The sequence below is a fragment of the Nesoenas mayeri genome (genome assembly GCF_963082525.1).
Source record: "Nesoenas mayeri genome assembly, chromosome: 4".
In the NCBI taxonomy this organism is placed as follows: domain Eukaryota; kingdom Metazoa; phylum Chordata; class Aves; order Columbiformes; family Columbidae; genus Nesoenas; species Nesoenas mayeri.
In genome coordinates this window covers 28,688,649-28,700,602 of record NC_137540.1, presented here as the reverse complement: position 1 = coordinate 28,700,602, position 11,954 = coordinate 28,688,649, and the positions used below count along the sequence as shown (strand labels likewise).

The following is an 11,954-nucleotide window of genomic DNA, read 5'->3' as shown; positions in this document are numbered from 1 at the left end:
TCTTCCTCTAATTGTGCAACAGTTTTGTACCAATCTCTTCTACAGTATTCGTAACTAGGATCCGTGCTATGTTCTCGTCCAGTGATTATTAATATCCTAATGGTATCTAAGGTTTTTCCCCATCACTCATTACACCATCGTTCAACATAAGGAAACTTTTTCCACTGCTGTATCCCGCACCCGTTACACGTGCGACATACCCACGGATTGCATTGCTTACATACAGGACATGCGATGTGCGACTTCTATAATTCCTTACAATTGTCCATAAAAAGCCTGGTATCCAGGGCTATGCGTCACGTGTCTGTTTCCTCTTGAAGGTCAGCTTCAACTCATCCGGTTTCCCGGCGACTTCCCAGTCTGTGTGCAGAATAGGACCCTTTACTCGACTAGCGTGTGTCCAACCTCTTTCCGCGGTGCAGACTGCAGTATCTGTGGTGAGTAAAACAAGGAAAGGTCCCTCCCAGCGAGGGGTTAACGATGATTCCTTCCATGTTTTTATGAGTACTTGATTTCCTGGTTTAATACTATGTATTGCTATATCTAAAGGTGGTCTTTGAACCACCAGGCCTCGCTTTAACAGTTCTTGCCTCCTTTTCATGAGCTCTATAAGGTATTCTTGTAACATCTTTTCTTCCACTTTAGGGTGTTCTATTGGTTTCTCCAAATCATAGGGCACTCCATATAACATTTCAAAGGAGGAAAGTCCTTTATCAGCCCTCGGTTGTGTCCTTATATTCAAGAGGGCTAAGGGGAGGCACTTCACCCAGCTCATTTTGGTCTCTATCATTAATTTGGTTAGGTGCTTTTTAATTTCTCCGTTCATTCTTTCAACTTTCCCTGAACTCTGGGGGTGCCAAGGAGTGTGATACTCCCATTTGGTTCCTAGAGCTTCTAACGTTTCTCTAATTATTTTGGAAGTAAAATGGGGCCCTCTGTCCGAATCGATAACTGACATGATCCCATATCTAGGTATGATATGCTCTAATAATATTTTTACTACCGTCCTTGCAGTGGCCTGAGCTACCGGAAAGGCTTCGACAAAGTGAGTTAGGTGATCAACCAAAACTAGGAGATACTAATATCTGCCTACCTTTGGTAACTCCGTAAAGTCTACCTGAATCCTTTCGATTGGCTTCTTGGCTAGTTGCCTCCTCCCAGGGACTCTTTCCCTAAGGCGCTGTTTATTTATCTTTTGACATGTTAAACATTCTCCAAGGATTCTTTTTGCTAGATCATACACTCCCAGGGCCATATATTTATTAGCGAATTGATCTACCAGAGCCTGTACTCCCCAAAGGGTTTGTCTATGAAACTCTCTCAAGACTCGCCAAGCTACTCCTTTCGGGAGAATTTCCCTCTCGTCAGGTAGCCACCACTTTCCTTCTTGTTCAACTACTCCCATTTGCTCCAATTTTTCCTTTTTCTGATTTGTAAATATCATAGCATACTTAGTTTGTACAGGATCCTGTTCGATTGCTTTTATTACCAGTAACGCAGCTTTCTTAGCTTCCTCGTCTGCTAAATTGTTCCCTCTTATTTGCGTGGAGGTTCCCTTTCGATGGCCCTTTACATAAACTACCGCAATTTGTTTGGGCCCTCTTAATGCCTCCAAAGTTTGCTTTATTAAGGTCTCATGTATTAATCCTTTACCTTGACAATTCATTAGGCCCCTCTCTTCCCAAATTTTTCCGAACGTATGAACTACCCCAAATGCATATTTAGAATCCGTAAATATTGTTCCTCTCTTATCTTTTAACAACTGTAATGCCCTCAATACTGCGAATAGTTCGCAGGCTTGTGCTGACCAACTTATGTTAAGGGGACCCGATTCTTTAATTGTCCAACTGTTCCCGTCTATTATAGCGTATCCTGACTTCCTTTTCCTGTACACTACCCGCGATGATCCATCTACGAACAATTTTTCTCCACATAACAACTCCTCTTCCTCTAAATACTCCCTTATCTTGGTTTGATATTCTATTACCCTGATACAATCATGGGAAGGAGATTCACTCGGTTCCCCATAGAAAAATTGGGCTGGATTCTGTAAATTAGTGGTTTCAAGCTCTAACTTAGTAGAGTGCAATAGGATTCCTTCATATTTCAGTAACCTAGCATTCGTAATCCATTTGTCAGCTTTCTGCTGTAATACCCCTCGTATATTATGAGGTGTGTATACCTTTAATTCTCCTCCCATAGTTATTTTCCCGACTTCTTCGACTAAGAGAGCAGTAGCAACTATGGCCTGTAAACAGGTAGGCCAGCCGCGACTAACTGGATCTAATAATTTGGAATAATATCCTACAGGTTTCTTTTTACTTGCCAATCTTCCAATTTTTCTAACTTCTTTCTAATATCCGGCCATGACTTCGCCACAAACTGAGTTTTTTAAAAGAGCTTGCCCAACCGGTGTCGTAGGGTCTATCCCGGAGTAAAGCTGCAAGCTCTTTCTTAATCTTTCTAACCATTCTGTGGGAGTCTCATCTTTCTTTTGTTGTTCATTAAAGGCTTTATTTATGTTCTGCCCTCGAGGGACCGATTCCTTAATCCCTTGTACGATTATAGTGCGGAGATCTCCCATATGGCCCCTGTGTTCCGGGTTTTGATTATCCCAATTAGGGCGCTGCTGGTTTCCCCAGACATACATACAATAATATACCATTTTCTCTTTACTCTTGTTTCTCGTGCAAAATGCACCTTCCCAATTTTTGAGCATAAGGCCCAATGGGGAATCTCGGGGAATATCCGGTGACCTCTCCTTGGGTCCCTTCCCCATGAGATCAGAGGGCTTGCTCTTCCTCTGTCCCATCTTCTGGAGTGCCTTCTTTCACACACACACACACGCACCCCTCGGTCGTGGCTCACGCCCTGGCGGGCAATGAGAACCGCACTACTAGAGAATCCCGCCCTGCCTTACGGCAGGGTCCACACTCGCTTCGCTTCCTCCCCAGAAAGGGGGGGGGGGGAGGGGGGCGCGTCTCGTTCAAGCACACTCCAGGAAACCCACCCCAACCGAATGGAATTGCTTTCTATACTTACCCTCCCTGGGGTCTTCATCCGGTTCTTCGTGCACAAAGTTTTACGGGGCTTGATTCTTTTGCCTAATTACCTGAATTTAGGGTTCGGAGGTTAAGGTTTCGGGGCGATCCTTCGTCCACTCCAGGGCCGTCTGAAACTGGGACGAGGCGCCTCCCTGAAGTTTAGAAGTTCCTCCGAGAAATCCTTAATCCGAGTCACGGCACCAAAATTTGTTATAAATGAAGACAAGTCTTTGAGCCAATTAATTAATTTTATTGAGCAAGCGAATTTAAAGCAAGCAGTAATTAGGCAAAACAGCGCTGGGTGACCGGGGGAAGCTCAGTTCCACCAACAGCACAAAACTCAACTTTTCGTATGTGCTTATATATGTTATACACTTGTTCACGTGCTGGGACACCCTGATGAGTTAGCTCCTGGTTGGCTAGTCGACAGTGAAAGATGTTGCTGGGTGTCGCTTGGTGTTTCTGCCTCTGGGCGCTCTGTTATCTGTTGCACCATTCCGGCCCTCTGTTATCTGTTGCACCATCCGGCCATTGGCTTGGTTGGGGCCCGGCATCCGGCCATTGGCTTAACTACTATTTTTTACAAAATATAATGAAACTTGCACAAACGCAATTACTTCTTACAACGATATGCATAATATGATTGAACCCTACTCGATTTGTTCAACAACCTTGACCATTATTTATTACACACCCCGAAGTTAGTTTTAGGAGGACAACAAGGTCCAAAACAAACTTTTATTCTGGTCCAAAAGGTGCAGCAAATGAACCGGTAAGAAACAGGGTTTATGCAATCAGTAACATAAATACAGGTCCAAATATCAGTTGAGGAAATTATTGGGGTGCAGCAAATAATAACAATGGAGATCCACAGTGTGCGTACATGTGGCTCACAAAAAAACAATGCCAGAGCCGTCCCTGACTCCAGGAAAATACACTCACTTTGTCTAGTGAGGAAAACACCTGCAAGTCCTGCGAGGAAAACGCTTGCTTATATTAAAGCAAGGAATTATTTAATACATTCGCTTATCTGGCTAGGAAATACACTTGCTTATTTTAGCAAGGAATTATTAAGTTATCACTCACTCACACGGTGTGGTGAGGCACTGCCAATCCAAGGAGGTTACCTTAGGTGGTGTTCCGGCCTAAAGGGGAGGGTCACTTGGCTGCATTTGGCCTGCTGCTCCGAGAGGACACACACAAAGAGATGCCTCGGCAGGATCCCCGTTTTTTGTAGTCTTGTCAGATCTGGCTGTCAGATCTGCAGAAGCTTCTCTGCACCTCCACTCTGGCTATGGGGTGCCTCGAAACTTCTTGGCACCCCCTCCTAACTCTGGCTGTGGGCACCCAGAAACTTCCCAGCACCTGGGTGCCTCTGCACCCTCCTCCTCTCTCTTAACAACCCTGGCCAATGGGCTCTGCGGTCAAACAAAAGAAGCTATTAACTGCCCCATTGTAGGAGAGTGAGGAGGTGCTGGGGAAGAGGGGGATGTGCCTGCACCTCCGACACTGAAGGAAAGGCGGGGGGGGGGGGGGGGGGGGGGGGGGGGGGAGGGAAGAGAGGGGTGTGCAACTGCCACAGCAGCTTATTTCAAATATGTTGATATACTTTCTGCTGATCATCACTAACCTTAAAATGGAGAAATATGAACAGATATGGCAATACATCTTCCTAGAATCCCAGTGCAAGATTAAGAGGTCATTGAAATAATAGTGTTGGTTTGGGGAGAGAAAAAAAAAAAAAACAAAACCAACATCCCCCACGCTAATTATTTACAACTACAATATTTTTGTTATTGTTAACAGAGACATTTGTCCATCAGGGTTTTGTTTCTTACAGTTACTGATACTTACTTTCTGGTCAGCAGAAACTCAATCATGAAATTAATTTACTTAAGACAAAGATAAATTTATTCTAGGAATAAAACAGAGTCATTCTATGTTAAAAACATACCACAACTAAAAGTTTTTGTTCTGATTTCAGCAACAAACACACCAAAAAAGACAAAACATCTTTAGATATTTGAAGAGATCTTTAAATCTCAAAAGCCAAATTTTCATCAGAAATAAGCAGAGCCAGTCAACTTCCTCATTTGAAGGAATAAAAAGCCTTCAAAAAATCTGAAGAGAAACAGAAGATCATAATCCCACTGCCTGCTTTGACTTCACTACATTTTGTCCACGCAGAGTTTCAGCCACACCTCCAGGGCTTTCGGCAAATGACCTGTGACCCTGTGGTCCCTAGGGTGTGTCCACCTGTCATAGCAGAGGCCAAATTGTGCATTCCCTCCCTGCGCTCTCCAGAGCCCGATAGTGACCCTCCACCTTCCCAGCAGCCTGAAGCCTTCTAGCCTTCTCTTAAAGTAAGACAAGTGTCAACTCCTTTTTAAGGGACTAAGTCATGCATGCAAGAAAAAGTAAATCTATGTACACATTTGTATAAGCAAGCTCTGACTCAAGGTTAAGGGAAATGAAGAGTGTGATTTGCTGGGAAGTTTACTGCAGATCTGAACAGAAAGAGAGTTAAGCCAGTGCTCTCTACATCACAAAATTCAGCAGTGATAATTGCAAAACAGAGCATCGCTAAAGCCAAAAAAGCTCAGTGAAGATTAAGGAAACAATTTTTAAAGGAAAATCTATCTGCACTGTCAATTCTCCAAAGGATCTAATAAACCTGAAGGCAAACAAGCAGTCAAAATCCTGTCCCACTGGAAGAGTTAGGGCAGCAGATTCTGAGAATCTGTCACATATGGTGTTGTAAAACAGCTAGCAGTATGTCTCAGAGTTGACTTACGTCTACACAGAAATGGCAGCAGGGCTTGCTCAGCAAAGTTTTTGCTCTTGAATTATCATAAAAATTCTCCTGTTCCAACTCAGTAGTCTGGAGCATTCCTTGTTCAGATGAGTTACTTTCTCCAAAAAGTACATGCCTGGCCTGTTTAGCACAATCCCACTCCTCTTGGTGCCAAAACAATAATATCCTCATACTAAAGGGAGAAAGATCCCGAAAGACAAGCATTTCAGTTTCCAAGTAACTGCTTGGAAATGCATTTGCATATGTAGCATAAGCTTTAACACACATATACTTATCCTCAATAAGTAAAGAAAGTTTGCTTTTACAAAATAAACAGTGGAAAAGCACAATCTTGCATCAAGGGGCAGCTCTATTACTGCTGGCTCAGGATCACAAGGAGCAGACCATGAGACCCAGCTCTCCAGAATCTTTACTGTCCTGATGGCCCAAGGCTATACCACACTGTGTATGTTACATGTATACATGTAAACCTCTTTGGGACAAGAGCCCTTATTACTACAGCCATACAGGTGCTCAACTGAATAACGATATTTCAGCATCTCAAACAATAGAATAACATGCGTCCAACATGAGAACTGTGAGCTCTTGTGAAAATCTGCACTCAAACTTTTAAGAATGGCCAGCATCAGCTGGTCCCAAATAGCCAGGTCCAGTCAGTCACTAACAGAGGAAGCATTCATACCAAAAAGCACACTACCTGCTGAATAGAAGGGCTCTAGCAATTTACTGCCACAGGAAATGCAGTACTTAAGTCAAGGGTACTTATTTATAGCCTACTTGATTTTAAAAAATTAAACAACAGAACTTCTGTTTCTTTCCTAACATGACTTTTGACCTATCTTGCACCTGTCTTTTAAATTGATAGAGACCTTTCGATACGACACCAAAATGAGGCTGGGGGAACTGAAGATTAGCTTACAGTAAGTGGAAATTCAAGATTAGCTCTCAGTTGAAAATACTGTGGGATTGCAGTTCACAGTTCTACATTTGGCTCGCAAACATACTCTGGAAATATAAGACCTTAAATAACAGACGATAGTACAAACTTAGTAGATGCCACATGGTGAGATACAAAGCTGTCAAGGAAAGAAGACGTTGTACAAAGTAAATAAAAATGTAGTACCAAAAATTGACGATATTTATTTCATACCCCGATAGGCTTTGGTTTCATTCCCAAATGTTGCTACACCAATAAATTCTCCTTCCCTAGGAAGTCACAGCAACACAAAGGATAGAGGAAATGACGCATAAACAATCTGTGTGTTGACAAGAAGGCAATTTTGTAATATGTTGTTATTTATGGCCAACACTTAAGCAGATGGAAGATGCATCAAAATAGGAGTTTCATTCAGAACATGCAAGCCAGGGAGAAAGTCTCTGCAGGAGCAGTGCACCATGGGAAAATACAAGGCAATTAACAGCTAGAACTGCATCACAATATTGCTTTTAACTTAAAAAGAAACACATGGTAACACACCAGAAATGAGGAAAAGGTGCAGCACAGATGGCAAAAACAAAGTTGGGCCCTTGCTCTGTGCACTGAGTAAACTGGCATTTGTTAGTCCACCACCTCCATTAGACATCCCAGGGGCTGCCTCCCTGTGCTGCTTTGACTGAAAATGGGTTCGTTTCCTTTGTGCAGTTTGAAACTTTTTCATAGCTAGCATGCTCATTATTTGAACTTAATTTGAGAACAAGCAGGTAACACCCCAGGACAGAGCTAATGTTTTTAATTGCTCTGGTCTGAGAGCCAAGGACATTCTGAGCACCCTGCTTAGAGGTGTCGAGGAAGGGGGGCAGAGATGGGACAGAGCTTGACTGACATACAGACTGATCAATGAGAGTGTTCCATCCCATTAGCTTCATGCTAATTATTTAAGAGTGGGGCCTTCTGATTTGGGTTCTTCCACTACCTGTGTGGCTTCTCGGGCACTTGCTCTTGTGCACGTTGTTTTCCTTCTTGCTTGCTTGCTCTTGCTATTGAAGCCAGGGGAGTCCTGAGTACTTGATGTTTAGTCAGGGTTTTGCCATTTGGCAGAGGCCTCTGGGCTTTTATGCTCCTTCCCTCTCCTCTCCTCCCCTCCCCTTTCCCCTCCCTTTTCCCCTCCCTTTTCCCTTTTCCCTTTTCCCTTTTCCCTTTTCCCTTTTCCCCTTTCCCCTTTCCCCTTTCCCCTTTCCCTTTTCCCTTTCCCTTCCCTGTGATTGGCTTTAGGACCAGGTGTGGCTTGCTGGGACTGACTGCTCAGTTGTGGACAGAGCTCATGAGGAATTGCCTTGAGTATCTTTTACTTCTATTGTTTTATATATATATATATTTACTAGTAGTGTATTAGTATTTTGTTATTTTATTAAACTATGTTTATCTTAATCTAAGTTTCTCCCTTCCCTTCTGATTCTCTCCCCTGTTGGAGGCGGTGGGGGACGGTTGAGCGAGTGGCTATCGTGGTTGTATTGCTAGCTTGGGTTAAACCATGACATTCCCTCATCATACAGAGGGAAGAACAGGCTGGCCTAACAGTCCAGTGCACAATTTCCACCTATAACTCCGCATGGCACAGCACATGGCTCCCAACAAACACACTCATTTTAGCTGCATTGCTTTCCATCGTATCAGTTCATACATGAAAGGGGAAAATACATTAGCAAGGGAAAAATATTTATGCCTCCTTCTCTCCTTCCCACTATTTCATTTGATTCTAAATCAATTTGGAAGCCCTGCTGGCATCAGGGCCCTGAAGTGCTGACAGCTTCAGGGAGCTTCTAATATCAGAAAATTCAACTCTGTATTTTTCTCTCAATCGGTGGGGACCCTTACACATACTATGGGACACAAGAAGGAGCAAAGCAGTTTTACAATAGCAATCTTTCTCTAATAACTGATTTAACTTTCCAATCAAAATGGAATTGTGAGAATTTCCCACCCACTCGTGAGGTATCCACATGCAACGCTAGAATTACAACCTTCTCAGCCTCCCCACACACCCGCTGGCATCCAGCTCCTTGTGTCACACAACTGCATTTACCAAGCATTAGGTTTGTAACTTGGTTTCAGAACCAGTTATATGCTCTGTATGTGCCTTTCTGTCTTCTTTGGCTAACTCTGATAGCAGCAGAAATGGTCAAACAAGCCACTTAAAAATTGAGTATTTTGAGATTTCTTCTCGAAATTTTTCTCTCTCTGAAAAGTATTTGCTTTTTGGTTTCGGTGAAATGCATTATTTCCCCTCTCCCTCCACTGTTTTACCTAACAATACTTTCTCCAGTTTTTGATAGACTTTGAAAAGGTGAAGTTTCTACTTTGAAAAAAAAAAAAAAGCTGGAACTAAAATTTCTGCATTCAGATCAATGAGATTTTCTTTGGAGAAGGATCAATGTTTCCTTTTCTTTCCCTACAGCTCTTCACAACTCTGCATAGCTAAACTGCAGATTAGGCTTGAAAGAGTTATGACTTTTCCTTTTTAAAAATGCAAGTAGGCCATTTTTAGGTCTGAAGCCTGCACAGATACAGACGTATCTCATGGTTAAATGCACAAGTTATAATGACCGAGTTAAATGAACAAATTACAGTGTTATGGTAACAACAAGAGTAGAAATTACAGATAAAACAGCTTGTTAGACTGGGTCAGTTAGAAGGTTTGCCAGATTTGATTTGGCAGTGAACACACTGATAACCACCCAAAGGCGATTTATAGCCACACAGTAGCCACACAGTCACAGCAGTACTGGTGATGTCAGAGAAATATTTTGCACAAAAGCCTCATTAAAGAAAGCTGCCCAATGGTGTAGCAGGGCACATCACCAATTATTGTTTATGAAAAAAGAAGTTATGTAAAAGAAGTTAGCATAGAATATATAAAGAAACAAGATTAAGGTTGGTGGGTTTTTTTTCAAAAATCCCTTTTCTCTGGGATGAACATCATTAAAAGCCTTGATTTGCTCAGCATAAAGGTTAACCTGTTTTTAAAACCATGAAAATGGTTCCGCCCCCGCCTTTTGTCAACAGCAGCCCCTCAGGGCAATGATCAGCAGCTGCCGCAGAGAAGCTTCTGGCAGCCACCTGAAGCAGTCTCCCTCTCCCGCTGCCCCCCCTCCTCCCCCCCCCGCCAAGTAAAAAGTAAATCATAAAAATACTTAATTAATAAATCATTAAATCCTCACACACATCCCTCCCAGAAACAATGTTTTTACACAACAACTCACTCTCCTTGGAGTACCACATGCGTGATTTTTTTTTGTTCTTGCACTTCACATCAAGATGCGAGCAGGCAAAAACAACAACAAAAAAGTCTCCCTGGCTACCCAAATTTCAGCCAGTTTGTAAAGGCACATGGGAAATATTAAATATGGGCTGCCCTGTAGTCATTTGTAAAGCATTTCTGGCTAAAGCCAACAGGTTAGTGGCTTTGCTTTGAACCCCCACACATTGAAACAACTGCCATTTCTGTAGAGCGGAACAAGAAGATACTTAGGCCACATCTTGCAACAGTGGAGATGTAAAAAACAATTTAAAAAAAAAAAAAAAAAGAAGAAAAAAAGAGACTTCTGCCCACTCTATTGAGCCTCTCCTTCAAATAAAAGACATGAAATACCTAGTCCTGAAGCTGGCAGAGAAGAAAAACTACCTTATTTTGATGCAAACAAGTTGTTTTCACCACGAACCTTTTAAAACATTCCCACCTCCTTCTCACAATGTAAGAATTGGTCAGAACACTATCAAAATATTTACCAAAGCTTTTCAGATGCCAAAGGAGAAAAAGACAGGAGATGATCTCTTTGCTCTGCCCATGCACCCAGCAACTCTTCTTGCATCAGGCCTGGTTTCTCCCCTCCCGTCCTCTCTGTATTGCTCATCACACCTACTGTCCTGATTTTTCACGTTTAAAATGCATATGTCAATCTTCCGAGGCCAAAGCCAAGGGCCATGACATAGCAGAAGCAACTGGCATCAATCCCACAGTGTCACAGCACTGCAGTGATTTACACGAGTCGTGCCACTGGCATGCTCTGCCTTCTCCCAAGCGCAGCACAACTTATATGACCATAAAACAATAAATAACAATAATAAAAGTGCTCTGTGCACATTCTAACTTGAATAATTGCTTTCTGTCTCTCTTCATTCCCCTCAGACTCTCAGCAGGACACAGCTACTCCCAGTACTTGCTTTGCCAACCCAAAGAAAACCAGGCCCTATAAAGTGATACATCCCCAGAGACAACAGGAATGTATTTACACAGTGTTATAAATGAAGACAAGTCTTTGAGCCAATTAATTAATTTTATTGAGCAAGCGAATTTAAAGCAAGCAGTAATTAGGCAAAACAGCGCTGGGTGACCGGGGGAAGCTCAGTTCCGCCACGGCACAAAACTCAACTTTTCGTATGTGCTTATATATGTTATACACTTGTTCACGCGCTGGGACACCCTGACGAGTTAGCTCCTGGTTGGCTAGTCGACAGTGAAAGATGTTGCTGGGTGTCGCTTGGTGTTTCTGCCTCTGGAGTTCTGTTATCTGTTACACCATCTGGGAGCTCTGTTATCTGTTGCACCATCCGGCCACTCTGTTATCTGTTGCACCATCCGGCCATTGGCTTGGTTGGGGTCCGGCATCTGGCCGTTGGCTTGGTTGGGGCCCGGCATCCGGCCATTGGCTTAACTACTATTTTTTACAAAATATAATGAAACTTGCACAAACGCAATTACTTCTTACAACGATATGCATAATATGATTGAACCCTGCTCGATTTGTTCAACAACCCTGACCATTATTTATTACAATTCCCCCCTTTCCTTTCGAGCATCTATTTGTTGATCAAATCGAGTTACCGCTTCTTGGGCTAGTAAGATCATTTCAGCTTCTTCATCAGTACCATATCTTTGTAGCAGTATAAGGTGTACCTGCTCTACACGGCTTTTAACTAGTCCTATAAGTCGATTTAGGATACATCACATCTTCTTGATGATATAATATCCTTGGAATAATGGTAACTGACATGCAATACTCTCAGGAACTGTTAAACACCTTTAAAGACATACATGGAGTAAGTCCCGTCCTGGAACATATCCATTTTGTTCCATTCGGGGGAATAATATATCTTG

General features: G+C 42.7%; 1 long non-coding RNA gene across 1 annotated transcript; it reads right to left on the bottom strand.

Moving 5' to 3' along the window:
* Positions 1–204: 204 nt before the first annotated feature.
* On the bottom strand, positions 205–11,459 carry LOC308040440. The gene is made up of 3 exons (XR_013922126.1): positions 11,230–11,459; positions 3,043–3,225; positions 205–360 (listed from the first exon to the last, which is right to left on the bottom strand). It is a non-coding gene; the product is annotated as an uncharacterized lncRNA (long non-coding RNA).
* Positions 11,460–11,954: the final 495 nt, after the last annotated feature.